The sequence below is a fragment of the Halictus rubicundus genome, chromosome 15, assembly GCF_050948215.1.
Source record: "Halictus rubicundus isolate RS-2024b chromosome 15, iyHalRubi1_principal, whole genome shotgun sequence".
Lineage (NCBI taxonomy): Eukaryota > Metazoa > Arthropoda > Insecta > Hymenoptera > Halictidae > Halictus > Halictus rubicundus.
The window spans coordinates 2462083-2480710 of NC_135163.1; the positions used below are offsets into that span (position 1 = coordinate 2462083).

Genomic DNA, 18628 nt, shown 5'->3' on the forward strand with positions numbered 1-18628 from the left:
CCCACCGCATACGAGAAACTCTATTATCAGGACTGCGATCGTTCGCTGTGAAAGATTTAGGCTAGTTCGAGTCGAATAGCACCTGGAGCGCCTCGAGGTATCCCCTGTGTTTCGGCCTGAAATATGAAGGACGCGAATCACTATGCTCGGTTCACCTGTCTGAAAAGTATAGTTTTCTCATTTCCCTCGACTCTCGTCGCAAACATTGGGAATATTTGCGTTCGGAGTATTCCTCGAGTTCGGTGGATGTTTACTTTAATTTCGGGGCCCTGGGCCAACACTGTTTGGGGGCCTACCCAATTAACCAAAAATTAACTGAATTACCAAATATTTCTGTATAATCCATTGCAATTGTTTTTATTTTTTTTTACCTCGGAGGGGGCCCTGCAGCCCATGAACAAAAATATGCAACGAAGCACATATGTTTGGCCGCACCCCGAATAAGGCGCACATTATCCTGAAATTATGCGGACGACGGTCATCGCACGGAGCGGTGACGGGTCCGTGTATTCGGTGATCGACACGCGTTCGATCTATGGATCCAGCGTGTTTTATCAGTTCGTTTCGATCCGCAGCAGATTCCCGAGGATGGTGTTCGCATAACGGTACCCGGTGGCTTCTCGCACGTCGCGTCGCGTTTCGTTGCGTTTCGTTTGCGTCGTGTTGCGTCGCGACGCTGTTCGTGATGGATCGCGCCGATTCGTGCACGGCTACGTCGAAATGGACGGTATTAGTGTGGTATACGAGCGACGTGTTGCGTGGACACGCGTTGCAGGCGTTGTCGCAGCGACGGTTACGTGTACCGTGATCCACGTATGAAGCTTGTGCGAGCGGATTTTGCCGCGGCTCGGCGCGGCGGGACGAGCTGAATGCCAATCGGCACGCGAATCGTCGATACAAGGGGCCCGGGACTCCATTTCGTGCGTTTCGTTCCTTTCGTTTCTTACCGCCCACGCGGCGGGTTGGTTGATTAGATTTTTGCGCGGCGCTCGGAACCGTAATCGACCGTGTTTTTGTATTATCTCGGTGACCGTGGAATCCGTCGGCCCGACGTTTCGTTTCCGACGGGCTACACGGTGAAGTACCATTCTCCGGCGGTTATCGCGCGTTATGCGGTCGCATTAAGGCCGTCGCCCACTTAACTGCGTGGCACATAAACTGCATCAGGCCGACATCGACGTTTTCACATTATTATTGTGGTTCCGGGCGAGATGGCCCCTCCGGCTGAGACGACACGGTCCCCCACAATGCCGGACTATAAACGATACCACTATACAGGGTGGCCCACGTAACTCTGAACAGCTCAATATCTCGAAAACTATGCCATCGATTTTAAAGTTCTTAGCCTTAAATTGCATGGAACTGAAGGGCCTTTCTGACTACATAAACGTGAAGTGGCCTCCCTTCCCCTTTAACGGGGGAGGGGAGGTACCTTTGTAATTTTAAATGGAACCCCCTATAAAATGTTACATATTTAGATTCTACCGGAAAAAAGAAGTCAATTTTGTCTGAAACATTTTTTTGTCAGATACTTCCACGATGAGATATAACAGTTTGAAGTTTCGAGTTGTAGGTACTTGAAGCGCTCGGAAATAGCGTTATGGAATTAAACGCGCTTGAGTACTTTGCTTATTCGTGAAGAAATCAAATGTACTTTAAATTAAATGTTCAAAATGTCCACCACGGGCTTGTAAACATTTATTTACTCGAAACATCAAAGTTGTTCCAACATTTTTTATCATTTCGGGAGTCACTGAAGCGCAAGGGTCACGTATTCTTTGTTTCATATCCTCTTTTGTCGTCGGTGGTTCAAACATAACTTTGTCCTTTACATATCCCCATAAGAAAAAATCTAATGGTGTTAGATCGGGGGATCGAGGAGGCCATTGACGAGGTCCCCCACGACTTATCCATTTGTTCCCAAATTTTTCGTTCAAAAATTGCCTGGTGATGTTTGCAAAATGTAGAGGAGCGCCGTCTTGTTGGAACCACATTTCTCTTCTAACGTGCAGTGGCACATCTTCCAAAAGCGCAGGCAAATGATTTTTTAAGAAATCACAATAACTTGCAGATGTTACAGTTTCTTGAAAAAAATAAGGTCCAATCACAAAATCTCCTATTAGGCCACACCAAACATTTAAAGACCATCGATGTTGAAAGGGAACCCATCGCATCCAATTTGGGTTTTCCACGGCCCAATAATGCAGATTATGTCTACTTACATGCCCTGAATTCATAAAAGTGGCCTCATCGGAAAAAAGTATTTTCCACAAAAAGTCGTTTTCCACAACACCCTGCAGCCACTTACAAAATCTTACGCGGTGATCGTAATCTGCTATCGGAAGCTCTTGTGATAAAACCATGTGATGTGGATGATACTTTTGCCGTTTCAAAATTCGTTGAATTGATGAACGACTAATATGTGATGTTTGTGCAAGTGTACGTTGACTAATATGAGGATTTAATGTAATTGCAGCAAGAATACTGGCACTATTATTTTCATTAGTGACAGCTTTACTAAGCCGCTTTTCTAAATTATGAAATGTTGCATGACATTTTTTGATCCCATAACGTTCAAAAAACATCACTGCTGCACGCCGATAATTTTTTTGGCATTCACCTAACGTTAATAACATATTCACTTCTGTGTCAAAAGTAGCCATAATCACAATGTTACTGCTTGAATAACAGCTCTAAACTGAAAACGTTTTCATAGATAAGTGAGTCAAACTCAAGAATTGTAAATATTATTGTTTGTGTTTCTTCATGAATAAGCAAAGTACTCAAGCGCGTATAATTCCATAACGCTATTTCCGAGCGCTTCAATTACCTACAACTCGAAACTTCAAACTGTTATATCTCATCGTGGAAGTATCTGACAAAAAAATGTTTCAGACAAAATTGACTTGTTTTTTCCGGTAGAATCTAAATATGTAACATTTTATAGGGGGTTCCATTTAAAATTACAAAGGTACCTCCCCTCCCCCGTTAAAGGGGAAGGGAGGCCACTTCACGTTTATGTAGTCAGAAAGGCCCTTCAGTTCCATGCAATTTAAGGCTAAGAACTTTAAAATCGATGGCATAGTTTTCGAGATATTGAGCTGTTCAGAGTTATGTGGGCCACCCTGTATTTAGGATAGCACTACGTATCGTCAATTCAACCACCGTATACAGTTCAAATTATATCGTGTAAATGCCACGAATACCTTGGTGAAAGTCCCATAAAATATGACGAAAAATGAAGAAGTTTCCTACTTGGATTGGTACTGGTTCACACCGATATACCCGACCCGGTATCGGATCATGTTTATACTGTACACTGCTCGGCCCGCGAACTAAGATCGTGTAGCTCCGTGCGGCTTAGATCAAGACTTTACTGTACTTTCTGTTTACGTCACTAAACTGCTAGCTTACCTGCTAGCTCACTAACTACCCACATAGACACTTCTTGTCAGTTCAGACATTCTCAATAACGTTAACACTAGGTTTGCATACTTTTAATGTACGATTATTAAAACAGATTGATTCGACAAACGGTTTTCAAAATAAAAATTCGCAAGTGCAGCTTGTGTTCTTACGGTAGGAGGACACGCATGACTTAGCTGGCCGCTGCATCGTAAATTACATTAAGCGGTAAATGTATACAATAAGAGGCAAATGTACAGCCATTGTTTCCATACCAGAGTTTCGCAAACACTTTTCTATTGATCGCTCGTGACGGTGCGCTATTGACGCGATGTTACATTGATACGAACGCGTTAGATTTGTGGGAAGCATTGGTATCATTTGCCGAGCGTAGTCGGTCTCTGACGCTGCGTTTTTAAATGGCAGCCTTTAACCTAACGTGCTCGGATGAAAGAACCCCGGCGTACCGAAAACTCCGTTTCGCGTGGTTTATAATGAATCCATTCATACGGTCGCGTTAAGGCCTGGCAACTGCAAGTGCACGGCGTATCGTTACAGAAGAGAAACTTGCGCGGCTGTTACTGGAAAGGATTGGATTCGAAACGTTACATACATAGCTCGGAGCAAATTGTACCCGTGGCCATGTTGTAGTCGCTACAGGTGCCGAGCAACAGAATGAATCTTTTCAAACGTTTTCCGTGTCACTTGCGCGAAACGCACAACCGAAGTCAAGATTAATCAGACGTGGATATGGTTTTCTGCCAACCCTGGATGAAAAATGATTTAATATACAGGGTCATCCGAAAGGGTGATCCAAAGGTCATACAAAAAAGTTGACTTAATGAAAAAGATGCCCCTATTTATTGTAAACCAAACAAAGGAAAAATCATCAAGATACATAATTGCAGTCCTAATATATTTAATCTTAAGTGAACGCAAAAAATGACGGGTTTTTGCAATTATCTAAAAATCAAGACCGAATCAAAAAAAGTGTTAGGGGTGAAAGTTGTTTCAGTTGGGGTCCTCTATAGCTGGTTGACGTTTGGCCGTTTGAAAACGGATGACCCTGTATATGGTATTCATGTAATTTTTCATTTTTCTCAAAGATTTGCTTCCGATTCAAACGGAAATTTGATCTGCAACATTTTATAATCGGTAGATAGTCGCAAATATACAGGGTGTTCATTTGAAAACTTTCCAGCCGAATATCTGGAAAAGTATGAAAAAGATTTAAAAAGTGTAAAACACGTGTCCAAGGATTTCGAAGGGGAAAAAGGCGGGCAGTATCAGTTTTTTATTTAGGTTTTTAAGGTCATTTGAAGGTCAACTTTGTGTTTTCAAATGGAAACCTACATTTTTTATTATGGGATCTTATTGTACGTAAAAAGACCAGCAATTTTCGTAAGATACTTTTTTTATCCGCGCACTAGTTTCGGAAAGTTTTCAAATGAACACCCTGTAGATAATAGAAACATTTTATCGAATGAAGTGTACCACACAAATTTCGAGTTCCGCTCCCGGCAATGGCGCGCACCCTTACTTCGCACAGTGAAAGTCTTCGATACTCCAGGCACATTTATTAATATCGCAGAATTACAGCATTATTGATATCCTAAACGCTCCTATATGTAGCACGGAGGAAATAAAAGTGCTTTACTCTTTCAAGATGAAAGTTGATTTAAACGCCTGATCGGATAACGTGTGGGATAGCTGTCGAAAGGATAATGAGCCGGAATCGACGATCTCGTTCGCTCGTTTGATTAAAATCGCACCGCGTGAAACATTTCTATTCGTGGGGGAGGGACGAGGGTGGGGGCGGGTGTGTACGTAGAAATTGCAGTTTCATTGGAACCGATCAAAGTATGGACGGAATATTAGCCGTCGATCGTTGGACGCGATACCAATGGCCGTTGGATAGAAATCGAAACGACTCGGCAATCGACTGGACGATGATTAAAATTGTGCAATCCGGTGTTGGTTAATCGGGGACGAAAAAATTAGGCTCGCGGGGGTTCCGCTGTTGGGTTATTCGAGTGGAAACCTCCGAGAATCTGGTGGTCTCTGTCTTTGATTTTGCGTTGTTCGATCGTTTCCTTCGATCCTTCAGTGTCGACGACTTTCGATCGTGTAGACAGGTTCTGCGCTTTCCTAGGTTACACTATTTTTATTAAACAGTTTTATTTATCGGAGTCCTATTAACGGGCTCCTCGGTAAACGATCGGTATCAAAATGAAGCTTAATAATTTTATTTTAACGCGTTTAGTGCCGCACGAGACATCGTTGAACCGGGTCGTTTGAATAATTCGCTATCAGAAGAAACGTCGCATAAATTCTCTAGGTCTCTAGATAAAATCAGGTTTCGTTTCATTCCGCAAAGTTCGCCGTACCCCTTTTTTGCTAATAATTACTTTTCTAGTCTCTCAAAGACACTCTACATATGAACAGAAATTCGATGTGTCTTTGAAAGTGTATATCGTTTAGGCGAAGCATGCTTCATAGCTAGCGCGTTTAATGCAGTACCTTCTCCTTAACAATTACTTTTATAGTCTTCTAAATATGATAAGACGAGTGACGCAGAGCCGTGCGTAATTAATGCAGTAGCACAAATGTCACTACTAGACTGCGGATTTTTATGCATTTATGAAGAAATTAGCTGGGTGAAATATAAAACAGTGAAAAATATAAAAAATCTAAGAATATTCTAGTCTATTAACGGATGAAATGAATTTTTATTTAATTACTGCCTCCCACAATCGATGCAGAACATTTTTATTTTGCATAAAGACCCGCTGTCTAGTCATTACGCACTCAGGCAACTGTTGGGATGCCTATAGCGAACTCTACCTTTGCCTAATGACCGTCCTTTAGGGCAGGGGAGGGGCTCCTAATCCAGACCTAACCAAGACTCTTTTCACATAGTTATAAAAATCTAACCGTCAGTCGTCTTTGGCAACTCCAAGAAAAATCAAAATCCTTAAAAAACTCCGCAAATTTGGTCACCGGGAAAAGGTGGTAGCGTTTGCTATAGTTACAGTTTCCTGCAAATATCTCGCAAACCAAGTTCGCTCGGTAACACGTACAGGAAAACGTTGTTCCGAATGATGACCTTGACATTTCAAGGTCGTAGAAATCGTCGATGAGTCTCCTATTCCGAATAATCACCAACTGTAGCCGGAAATATCTGTCAACTTACTTTCCTCCGAGCATTACATCACGTTTCAAAAATACATTTTTTTGTTCCACATTGACGGGAAAGTTCGTCAACGTACTCTCCGCGGAGAATGTGCCTAATGATATATTACCAAAGCACCTTGAATCGCTTCAGTTTCGTCGTTACGACAGAAATTGCGTAAGAATTTCCGAGTGGAGTTCGAACTCGAATTCAGGCGGACGGAGGCGGTCAGCGCGAGCGAAGCCGAAAAATACCGCAGAAGACAATATCAGAGATTACGCTGGATCGTCGGATCCGGGAAACAAACCGAAACGTAATTGAATTCCACAGCCCCCCTAACCCCCTTCGTTCTCGGAAGTAATTTGATCGTATCTAGGAAGTCGATCGGTTGTCTACACTTTCTACGGGAACTTTCATCGAGGCGTTACCCCGCGTTTCGTTTGTTTCGTCGTTTCTTTCGTGAGATTCTCTCGCTCGGACCCCGCGACACGTAAAACACGAAAACGCCGCGGAACGATACTAATGGGATGGGGGACCCTTCACCCTTCACCCCGTCGACACCCGCAGAGAGAAGGTAAGAGGGTCGGTCAATAATTATGTTTACTCCGTCCCCCCCCCCCGTCCCCCACTTCCGCTCGCAAGAGATATTTGCTGGCGATTACGGTTTCGTGCCCGCAATTAAAGGACACGTGTACGCGCGGAATCGCATTATGGTGATTATGTAAAAACATAGTGTATACATGCGCAGTGACTCCCATTAATATTCGGACACGCTTAAAAAGACGGTTACTTTTTTTTTGATATCGTACCGTACGACTTGGAGATTTTTTAGAAGTTAGGACAATTGGGTTGCTACATCGAGAGAGAACAAATTTTGAAAAATTTGAAGGTTGTGTCTTGCAAATTTTCCACGTGGACCTATATAGAAAGTTTGAAAGGTACATTTTGTAGATCTGTGTCGATTATACATATTATAAAAATTTCATCGAAAAAATTACGGTTTTTCACGATTCTTGACCTTTAAATGTAATGAATCTGAGGATTGTTACATCTGCCAATGCTTGTCGTTTTTTCCACATCAACCGACGAAATTTTCATTATTTTATTACTACAATTGTCGTGCTAACCTAGAGACGGTTTTATTTAATAATTGTTTGTTTTTCTGAAAGAACAATGGTCCATTCCCGTGGGCTTCAATTGTTCGATCAAGGAAGCGTAACATAACTTTGAATAACTGCCATTAATCAGTATAAATCGATGCACTACGAATATTGTTTATTTGTTTAACAAATCGTTGATTTCCATTCAAAACGTAAACGTATTAATGAAATTCCAAATACCATCCGCTTTGTTTAATAATATACTATTTACAGTTCGCAGACTGTTAATTAACACTGTAGCTAATTAACACTGTAGAAACGTGAATTTCAATGACCCACTATTAAATGTATAAACATCAACCGTTAAATCAAGCACAATAGTGTTGCTTAATATTTATTGTTTTCCGCACTGCTGTTTATCGAGAATTCCTGCACACGACCAACAAAAAAAAAAAACATCATCGTTCGTTTCAATGAAAATATTTCTTGACTCGTATTAATAATGTTTGCCTTTTTATCAGATACGGAGGTTTAGAAACGATATTTTAATTTCGCGTGGCCAAATGACGTCCGCGCGATACCGGCTGATAACCGCTGGCTAAAAGATCTCACACACGTGACGTCGACCGTCCGAATATCAGGAATTTCACCTAAATTGCGAATACGTACATAGGTGAACACGTCTAAGGTCACGCAAGCTCCGTAAAAAAAAAAAAAGATGTCGGCGATCAAAGGCTGATGTCCATTGGATTCTTTATTCAGAGATTATTGGGGATGACATGGTTGCTCGTCGAGCGACGTAAATTTTGGGCGACCATTTCCTCGAGCGATAAGCGTCGCCGACGGAATTACGCGAGTCCCGGCGAGCTATCGTACGCGATGCCACGATCGCCGTTACGGCGAGTCGCCGCTTTCACTCGAATTCTATGGTTTTTTGTGTCGAGTTTCTGTCCGTCGATCTCGTAGTCGTCGCCGGTCGCGCGAAATATCGGACGACGAGTGCAAAAGTTCGTGCCCGATTTTCAGAGGTGACGGCAACACTATTGCAATTCCGCACAGAGCTTAACACATTTTAAATTCTATTACTGATTGCCGCTGACGTGAAGTCACGTCCTGCAATTTTTGTTTCCGAATGCGGCAGCATTAGGCGCATTAATGGGATTGGATTTGAATTTAAATTATTAATTAATTTAATAGATTAATTAATCCTTGCTTTATTTTCGCCGGTACTCGGTATTAGAAACGGAAAAAATTTCCCGGTCGCGAATGTGTTAACACTAAACCTACCGCGGTCAAAATGACCGGTTTTATATTTTACAATTACTGAAACTATACAGATTCATTTATGGAAAATAGTGGAATTTCCTTGTACATGTATTTGTTGTATTGAAAATTACGGACGATCTTAATGAATTTAGGGTTGCCGTGTTTATAAGGCAATATTTACCAGATACTGTTAATGCTCGGTAGGTTTAGCGTTAGAATGATGTATACCGCAGATTGTAATAGTTGGACTGCGGAAGTTTATGCAATTTCCAATTTTTGCGGACAAATTTCCAGAAGATGGAGTGAAATAAAAAACTATTTTCCGTGGGAACAGCGTCTGTAGATCCAAAGAAAAAAGAAAATAAAATAAAAATAGTACTAAATTCTATCGAATTTTATATTATAGCATTGTGTTTAAATTTTCATAAGCCATAAATGCATAAAGACCGGCAGTCCAGTAACAGTATTTCTTGTCGAAAAGTCTTCGTAACATTTGTATTCTAAAATCGGACATAATATCCCTTTGCGGTCGTATTAAGTTTATACATAGGTGTCGTGCTGAACGGAATTAATTTTTGTCGAACGAACAGTGATACAAAAGAAAAGCAAAATTTATTAATTCTTCTTAAACTTTAGATATATGTAACACAATAATATGTTTTAACTTTGTGTAAAAATTATATTTTATAGTTCTCCATCATTTAATCTTCTTCATATGGTTTCTGTAAATATGTTTATGAGGGAAATGTGAGATCAGCATGGTTCTTTGCTGTGGTGGCTGAGAGCAGACATACGAGTGGAACGGTGAAAAAGGTTTGGTGGCTGAGAGCAGACATTCGACCGCAAGGGGATATAATAGATTGACAAAACAGTTTACTCGAAATTATAATCGCTGGCGCGTTTTACCTTTGACTCGGGCAGGAATGTTTGCGCTGAACCAATAGGTTTCGAGCAGCAGCGAGAACGGGCTGCGGAGGAAAACGACGAAGAAGAAGTCCGATCGCGGATCGGTTCGGATCGTAGGGATCGAACAGCTGGTAGAATTTCGGTGCACCGATTCACGTAGAGCGACGTAAACGCGCTTGCATCGGGGACTCGTTCCCTTGGTTCCCGAGGTTCGTCTGGAATGCCGAAAGAAGGGGTGGGTAAAAGTAGGGTGAGAACGATGATCGCAGAGGGGAGGATGGCCGGCCGTGTGTGGAACAGCAGTCTGGCCAGTTGATTACGATGCCGAAACGAGTGGCTGGCTGGCCGGCCATCTCTCCAACCAGTTTCGGACAGCGTAGAGCAGCCGCGCGCGTCTTCTCGGCTCGGGAACGAGGCCTACGCGTAGCACAAGTTCCTCCGCGCGGAGACGGCAGTTCGAGGCTTCGGTGGGACGAACGAGAGAGGGTTGAAGAGACGGAAGAAAGACGGAGAGGAAGATAGAGAGAGAGATAGGAAGAGGGAGAGGGAGAGAGAGAGAGAAAAAGAGGGACAGATAGAACGGGACCAAGGGCCGAGCGACGAGGAGGAGGCGAATCCAAGTTGCGGGCCAGCAGCGCGAGAAGAGACGGAGGAGGCGACAGCCGAGAGCTTAAGTTTCGGTTTCGTTCGTTTCGCGCCTGCTCCGCGCGTCGCTCCGAACGGGAGCCGAGAGTGAACGCCGGAGAGCGATCGAGCGAGCGAGCAAGAGAGAAGAGTTTCGCCAGGCGAAAGAGAGCAAAGGAGGAGAGTGAAAACCGAGCGACGGAGAAGTTCGAGCCGCTCTCGGAGCTCCGTCTCGATGAAGAGAACGAGACCGAGAGCCAGCCGCGGGCTCGAGGAGAGAGTACGAGACGGGAAAAAGGTGAGAGCGAGCAAGAAGGTAGACGGCCAGCGGTCGTCGGGGAACGGAGGGTGGAGAAGGCGGGTAGTAGGAAACGGCGCGAGCGCGATGGAGAACCAACGGGACAGACGAGGAGAGAGACTGCGAGAGAGTGGGGCACGACGAAAGAGAGAGTAGGAGAGAGAGAGAGAGAGTGAGAGAGAGAGCGAGACGGAGAGAAACGCAATCCGGGGGTTGGTGAGACAGAGAGAGAAAGAGAGAGAGAGAGAGAGAGAGGGAGAGTGAGAGAGGGGGGTGGACGAGCGAACAGACTTCACCGGAGCGGCGCGCTCTGCTCCCAATAACGACTCTCGCCCTCAGTCAGTCGCGCGCGAACCGCGGAGCCGCGAGCATCTCTCCGTTTCTTTCTCTCGGCCTGCTCGACGGGATTCCGGCGTTTCGAGCGGCGTGCACGTGCGAACAGGAGAGGAGAGACCGTACGAGGGGAGCGAATGGAAAACGACGTCGGCAGAGCCTGACTGGCTCCAGGGAGCAGGGGTGCCCTTTCGATACCACCGGGGACAGGCGCCGCCGATCGAAGGGCTGACTGGAAGACGGCCGACACGAAGAGATCAGGGATCCCAAACCCGAGACCTTCGACTGGTACAGTCCTCTGTCTGTCGTCGGGGGTGCGAAAAGTAGTACGGAACGGGGCATGCACGGTTCACCCTCCGAGCGTTCGTGGAGCTAACGTGTCTGCGGATCGCGGGTCGATCTTCGCCAGCCACGATCTCGTGCGCGATCGAGAATGGGTGCGCGCCAGGCTTAGCTACCTGGTGCTCGAAACGGAGTAAACGGAGTACGCGTCGGTCGGTCGGGGTTGAAGAACGGGGTGGCTGAAGGTCCCGCGAGACGAATTCGGGGTTATCCGGTGTAATTGGCGCGGTATCGACTCGTCGTAATCGCGTGCCCGCGAGTTGTGCTCGCTGCATCCGGAGATACGGAGTGCAGCTGGTGACCGAGTGAGGGAAGAGCGGAAAACAAGTGACAAGAGAAACTACGAGGACGAAGAAGAGGACGAGGACGAGGACGAGGAGGACGACGGCGTGTTATAGAAAAGTGCGAGAGCTGGTGGAGCAACCGGAGCGGGTTACCGGGCGGTGCGAGGCTGCCAGTGCCGCGCTGGCCGATAAGAGCAACAAGAAGAACGGGACGGCGAGCACGACGACCGAGAGGAAGGCGAAGAGGGAGCCCGTGCACACCATAGAGGACAACGCTGTTGCTATTTTCGAGCCCACCAAATATCTCGGCGCACTCGGTGCGCTCTCCGCCTCGCTGCCCGACTCGTGGCCAGACCTGCCGCCGCAACCGCGCGGCGGGCTCTTTCTTCGGCTCTCCGGGACCGTGTCCGCGTCCACGTTATTCCGAAGCGCAGCCGATTCTGCGCCGATGACGCATGGCCCTGACCAAACAGGGCGAGAGGAACAGAAAGATCCACGGGGAGAGAGCGAGAGAGAAAGAGCGCGAAACACCGCGAAAGAGAAGCCAGCGAACCAGCCAGCCTGCGACCCAGCCAACAGCGGAAGACACGCCGAGAGATCCGCGTATGACAGGTACGTTTCCCGACTTCTTCTTCTTCTTCTTCTTCTTCCTCGTCGCCTTTTCGCGAATCTCACGGCCTCCTTCTCTGCTCTCTTGACCCACCGTCCGCAATCTGGACCGTGACCGTCGCGTCGCGTCGCGTTGCGTCGCGGCGACACCCCCGATCGCTCATGCTCCGCTATCGGCCCACCCCGCGTTCTTGTGCCGTTTCTCGAAGATCGACACACGCTGATCTATATCCCGATCGGTGGACCAGTTGTCGATGAACGCGCTCCTCTAGCTCGGCAGCAATCGCACGCGTCTTCTGCAACTTCGTAGACAATCGTTCCTACGTTCGTGTCGTTTACGAGTTGTGGACGTTTACCAGGATTTAGGTTCCAGGATTTAGGCTAGTCCGACTAGCATAGGTTTACGTCCAACGAAATCGCAGAGATGGTTTCACGGGGAATCACAGAACGAAATCATTTATTTTTGGGCACGTGGTGTGCGCAACGAGAACCTCGCCAAGTCTTAGCAATCCTAGTGTCGCAAGTTTCACTTGAAATTCGGAGTGAATGGTTTTTGTCACGGGGAAACACTATGCTGGGCTAATACAGCTCCTCTATCGTACATTGAAAATTGTTTAAATTACAAATAACGGGTTCCAAATTTTTCTCGATCACGATTAGTAAGATTGGTAAGATCCATTCATGGAGAATTATTCAATAAATCTATTTCTCGATAAAGAAGTAGAATATATATTATCAACGTATTAGTATAACCCTCCGACAGCTTCATCTGGGTCTGTTTTGACCCGGAACGTAAAAATCCTCGTTTGAAAGCTCAATTTGTGGCAATTAAACTAAACGAATGGCACTATGGATATCAGAAAGACTAATTTGTCTACACGAAATATCATCGGAAGTGAATTTAAAAAAAATGATCAATTAAAGCTGTGAATGGTTGTAAGCATCGTGAATTACAAAGCTATAAAAATCGTCCATTGTCCGAGGGTCGAAGGAAGCAATAAATTTCTATTCGGTTCTGCTGTTTTGTAATTTTCTTGTTTCATCTCGGAAACAATTTTGATTTCTCATAGAGATCCGCAGTCTATTCATAAGCGAAAGATTAAACCACTTAAGGGCACAAGCGACGAGTGACCCGACCCGTTGTCGAACGGCACGAAGGGCTGAGCAGGGCAGCCTACCATTAGTTACCATGTTACCTTAATTACTTTTCGCGAAGCGGCTCCATCGCTTTTCGCTCTTCGAAGCTAGTTACTCGGCGCGGAGTACTGCAGGGGAAACATCAAGCTCTTTACGGCCTTTTTTCTCCACCGCGTTAACGAGGGAAATCAAGTTGCGATACTTCGACGCATGTCGTTCGCGCAGGTGTTCGCCGTTCTCTTTGATTTTATTTCTGTCTCTTTCCTTTTTCCTTTTCTCTCTTTTTTCTTTCCCCGAAGCGAAACGTGTTCGCATGCCGTTCGTCGGTGGAGACAAGCCGGATCGTCGAAATCGACAGTCGTCGGTTCGCGCGGGAAACGGAGATCGATGTTGCGGCACGAGCAACGATGGGGGCATCAGGTTGTACCTTGACTTCGGGGTCCCCTCGACGTGCCGCATGGTTCAGATACTCGCATAATACTCGACACGCGACACGCGAGCGCGCACATTGTTTGCGCGTTTGCCGAAGATAAAGTACAAATCCGTCATGTTCACCGCGGCTCCCGCAGCACTGCGCACATGCTACTCGTGTCATTGCTATGTCGCCTTTAGTGCGCGACTGATGGACTTGAACGCCGTGAATGCATAGGTCTACGAAAGTGCGTGAGAACGCCGCGCGGTTGCTAGAGAACCTGACCCCGGAACTCAGCTACGCTAAAGCAAATTTTTTTTCCAGGTTGTCGCATCGTTGTCGACGGTCATTGTCAACCTTGATGTTTTCTAGAAAAAAATATTATTTTTCCTATTTTTATGTTTGCAATTTTCTTGCATGCCGAGAACTGACGACCTTTTCCGAAGGCCAAAACTGCCTGGAAAATTACTGTTACTTGCTGAACACCGTGTGCAGTGCACTCTCGATATATGTCAGCAACAAGGGTCTTGTCAGCGTCTTGTATCGTCCACAAGACGTACCCAAGCGGTGTTATGTTTACACTCCTCGGCGTCCGAGACCTCTCGACCTTCGCGGTAGCGGGAATAATTCCGTGACATTTATCATCCAGGCCTGGGGGACATATATAGAGGAATCACTGTATCTCTTGTGTATCGTGCCCTTTTATTTAAAGTGAGCGGATCTCGCAATCAATTTTCAAGAGCCATTCTTGCAGAATGTTCTACCATTGCGCCATTGCAACGTGAAAGATCGAAAAAAGTGCGCAAGGGTAGTACAGAAACTAGCATAGTTCAAAATGACGAACGAAGCACCCGCAACTATAGTTCGCGGTACGGGAAATCGTTGTACGTGTCGTTGTCAGCTTTGCCATCGATCGTTCTATGGTAATTCGAAAAAAAAAGAGAGAGAGATCGGGACGAGCAAGGCTGAAACGCGTTTGCCGGCGCGTGCTGGCTCGACAATGCTCGAAACAAATTGGTCCACGGCATCGATACCGCATCTCGTGTGCAACAGGTGAGAGAAGTTGCACGCGTCGAATTCGCCGACGAGCGTCGTGTGTCCGCTGGTCTTTCCACTTTCGCGCACCGGTGCATCCGAGTCACGTTCGCGCCAAGTTGCAGCGCGTCGACGAGCTTCGAGAGGCAGGTTGCAGCGATGCACACGTTTGCCAGCCAGGGGGAGATCAGGTACCGTTAGACATCCCGGCATAGATCCATCGGCGGAACATGAAATCCGAAATGGGCCGATGAATATTTATTCACCGCTTCGACGACCCGTCGCCGGTCCCTTCCGGTTTTTCCAAGGGAGAAAAGCAAACGTTCTTGCGACGCGGTGTCTGCTTTCCCTTCGAACATTTTTCTTGGCCCTTCGACTTTCCTTTCGCCTGATCGCACTGACCCTTCCCAGTTTTTGCACCCTTGCGCGTCGGCTCTTCCGCCTTGCTTCTTCTCCGCTCTTGCCTTTCCTCTTCTCTCCCAAGCACAAAGAAAGAGCCGACTAATCTACCTGGCTGTCTCGAACAACGCCTTCCTCTACCGCGCTGCGTTATTTCTGTTGCATTCGACGCAATTTCGAGCCCCGTTTGTGGAAGCTCTTCGTGGATTGCCGGTACGCAAGTAATTCGAACACTGCTGCGCCCTTGAAAACTTTCGAATCACGGTTTCTTTAAAATCCGCTGGCCTGTTGGGTAACGTTTTCTGGACCAATTGCGACATCGTTTCTTTCGAAAATATTTCCGGAGAACGTGTGGGAGAATTGTTTGCGATGCACGCGAACGCGTTTCCCGCCTGCAATCGTCACGCGGTTCAAAGAGGATCGCAGCTGGATCGAAACTGCGATCGATTCCGATTTTACCGATCTTTTATTTAGAACTATTTCTTTTCACATAATACCATCGCAATGTTCATTTCAATTGTACGATCTACAGTGTTTACTCGATATATGTCCACAACACGGGTCTACGCAGGGACGTACATCGACCAGGAGATAATATTCTTTGATACACGCGACCTTAAGGGGGCCGGCAGGCATTTGGCCTTGACTGTCACGCTATGTTACGCTGTGCCTTTTTTTTCTAGACATTTTACGTCTTAAATAAGTAAGTAATCAATTAAAAATGCATACCACCGTGTTTGTACATGTCTTTGCTACGTCTGTATAGAGCCTTTTTTTCGATACGAACACTAAATTTCTCGAAATTAAGAGAATCTTTCAGCGGTAGCCATCTTGTGACGTCATACTTGCTTCAGAATTCGAATTTTCTGCCGAATATTACAAATTACTCCACGATGAGGTAGAAATTCGCAATTTGGGCTCTATACAGACGTAGATTAGACTTTTAGGAAACATAATTGATCACTTCTAAACTGCTCATTGCAATATTGAAGCGGTAGTTTGAAAAGGTTTTGACCCTTGCATAGGTATATGGATTTCAAACCATGCCGGCCCCCTTAACTCCTCGGCGACCTTGCGGCAGTGGGGATAGCTCCGGGACATTTGTCTAGTAGATATTTAGGACATATATCGAGCAAAGACAGTATTCCCATTTCCCCAACGTTCTCCGACTGGCAAAAACAAAATTGTGGAGTGTTTTTTCTGTAAGTACATACATAGTTAATAGACTGCGGATCTTTATGCAAAATAAAAATTGTCTGGATCGATTACAAGAAATAGAAACCAAGTAGAAGGTTATTTCTTCACTCGCCAATTTTAATAGACGAGAGATAGTATATCGACATTTAAAATTTCTTAAATTTTCCTACAATTTCAAATTATATCTACTCAATTTTATTATAAATGCATAAAGATCCGCAGTCTAATAATTCAGCAGGGAAAGTGAAATTGCAGAGAACCTCGGATTAAAGCGCGAAGAATAGAGGGGTGGGTTGCATCACACGCGATGCAAGAACCTCTGTGATTTAAATTTTGTTATCTCGGCGCGCCTCGTGCTTTATCAGTGCAGAATGTTTCGTTCTCGAGAAACCAAAAAAAAAAAAGAAAAAATCGTGCATAAATCGTTATACCTTCGTGTACAGTACAGCTCGCTGTCATTTACGAGCGATACGCGGGCCTCGGTTAACGAGCTGAGAGTGGGCGACCTCTTAGATAGAAACGGATTGCCGAATGACCCATTTTTCTCCGAGTTTCCTTTTCGCCGGGCGTGTCATAATTCGGAGAAAGTTGTCGCTGGCACATCGACGCGGTCGAAAATCGCGTTCGCGTAACGTTCCTTTTCGAGCTGGCCGATCTCGGGGATCCGGAGACCGTAGACGAGAGAGCCAGGGGCCGGTTTCAGGCGATCATTGATCGTTCACTTTTTTGGTTGTCGATGATCAAAGCCGAGCGACGCGGAGGCCGCGCGTAAATCGACTTTAAATCGCAATAAGCTGCGCAAAAAACTACGCGGCGCAGATTTGCCTCGCGCGAGCGCTCCCGGGCTCTCTCGCGTTCACTTTCGACCGCAAAAAACAACGCTGAAAAAACCGATCCTCCCATGCGCGCGTATTTCCCATTCTGAGCGGATCTTGCTCCAGACTGTATAGTTCGCCAGTCTCGGAGATGATGCGATCATGCGGCTTGACCATCGACGCAAAATATACCATCGGCTAGAGGCGTGCGAGAACCCGGAAATATCGGGTCGGTTTCTCGGAAGTATAAATGCGCGAGAACCCGAAAATTTTGAGTACTCGAGTCGGGAATTGTTTCAGTCGCATCGGGATTAGCATATAGCCCGATTAGGGCAAACCAAATTGATCTGTCTTCATGTGTTTCGTTAGCCCCCCTCCCCCAGAAAATCCTCTGTGACAAATTTGAAGTCGTTACCCCTTCCACTAGAGTGTTTGTAGGATGAGCACGGTTCAATGAATAATACTTTATTTCTTCGATTCTACTTAACAAAAATTTACAAAAAAATTCATGAACATTCTACCCGACAGCACACACGGCTGCGAATTTTCTCAGATTTTTGGACTGCAAAATCGATTTTTGATAAATCTCAGAAACTTAGAATTGCTGATTTTATATTGAACGTGTTAGATGACCACGTTTATATCATTATGACGGTTGTGTTTTATTATGTTTATTAACACTAGAACTACCGATCCAGTCAAAATGACTGGTTCCTAATTTTTTCTTTCATAATTACAAAAATTACAAAAATGTTTTCATCAGAAATTTTTGAATGAACTTCTTTATTGGAGCACACGTTAGAATAAAAATGGTATGAGGTTTGAATAGAAGTAGCTTGTCATTATTACAAAACAATATACATCAGTCGTATTTATTACTCGGTACTTCGTGTTAACGCGTTTTTTTTTATTGTTTGCAATTTGCATTTTGCTTATTTTGGATGTGTTTTTGTAGCAACGATTTTTACAAAGATTAGATATACGCGTTAGAGGAGTAGGTACATTTCTTGAGAACTTTATTTATTTCTTGATTATTTAGTTAATACGAACTGTTCCAAAAAATTTACATAAACTTATATCCAAATATCTGTTACTGTAGGGTTATCCTAAAAATAAAACAGTTCGGTAGATTCAATTGCGTGAAATACAAGAGATTTTTTTTTGCAAATCTGAAACACCAATTGTGGAATTTGAAATATCGATTAATGCCGATCATTAAATTTTATTTATCCCAGGGCTCGGTTTAACCGTCCAGGGCGTGCTAAATGATCCATATCTAATCACTTTCAAATGT

At 45.1% G+C, this 18628-nt stretch overlaps 1 protein-coding gene across 2 annotated transcripts in view; it reads left to right on the forward strand.

The window, feature by feature from the left end:
* Positions 1-11654: 11654 nt before the first annotated feature.
* The window catches only part of Oatp74d (Organic anion transporting polypeptide 74D), a 95608-nt gene continuing 88634 nt past the window's right edge, over positions 11655-18628 (forward strand). For both annotated transcript variants that reach the window (XM_076801508.1, XM_076801509.1), the window contains exon 1: positions 11655-12342. The gene's annotated coding sequence lies outside the window, so the exon portion shown is untranslated. The remainder of the gene's footprint in view (positions 12343-18628) is intronic.